The following is a 998-nucleotide window of genomic DNA, read 5'->3' as shown; positions in this document are numbered from 1 at the left end:
TCTCCCTAATTAGTTTGTGTTGGGTTAGTTACCATAGTGATAAGATGCCTTCATAGTCACTCGTTGGCTCTAAACAGGTTTCATGGCACGCGATCAGTAGTTATAATGCAATTGTTTTTCATACCTTTGTCTGTTTCCCAAATATTATGCTGTTACAACATGACATAAAACATTTTTTAATTACTTTGTCATATGATCAGTGTAAGGTCAACGTTAGAATTTGATTTTGTTTTTAAAGTTGTGATTGTCACTACGCGCTTGAAAGCAGCACTAGTCAAGATTTGGTTGGTTGGTTCTTCTTTATTAATCCAAATCGGAAAGAACAGTGAAATGTACACAAAAAGTTCTTGGGAGCATCAGAAAAAGAGATTAAATATTTCTGACCATACAGTCATTGTTAATGATACAGATAAGCATTTTGGTAGCAATACACCCTATGCCGCCATATAGGGTGGAATCTCTACATGCAAATTTGATCCTTAAAATTCCGTTGTTATACTCACATTTCTAGACAGATAATATCATACTGTCATCAAAACGTTTTTTTCTCAACATAGTAATGTAAGTCTATAATGTCTATAATGTCCACCCTATTAGAGATACCCACTCATGCAAGCTGTTTTCAAATTGAAACCTGTTTTCAAATTGAAATGGATGCTTGTTTGTTTGCTTTTGTTTTTTTGTTGTTGTTTTTTTGTTTGTTTGTTTGTTTGTTTGTTTGTTTGCTTGTTTGTTTGTTTTTGTTTTTGTTTTGTTTTTTTCTTAAATATGCTTGAATTTACAGTATTTAGAACACTGGGTTGGAATGTGTTTTGCCTATGAAACTGGTCTTGTTTGGTGCTTTGTGAATGCATTTTGTAACTTAACTGTGCAGCTTGATACTGTTTTTGTTTGCTTGTTTGCTTGTTTGCTTGTTTGTTTGTTTGTTTGTTGTTTTCTTTTAATGATTGCTTACCCACTGAAATGACCTAAAAAGTCACATGCCACAATTATTAAAA

This window comes from Melanotaenia boesemani, chromosome 9, assembly GCF_017639745.1.
Source record: "Melanotaenia boesemani isolate fMelBoe1 chromosome 9, fMelBoe1.pri, whole genome shotgun sequence".
NCBI lineage: Eukaryota > Metazoa > Chordata > Actinopteri > Atheriniformes > Melanotaeniidae > Melanotaenia > Melanotaenia boesemani.
This window is presented reverse-complemented; position numbering follows the sequence as displayed.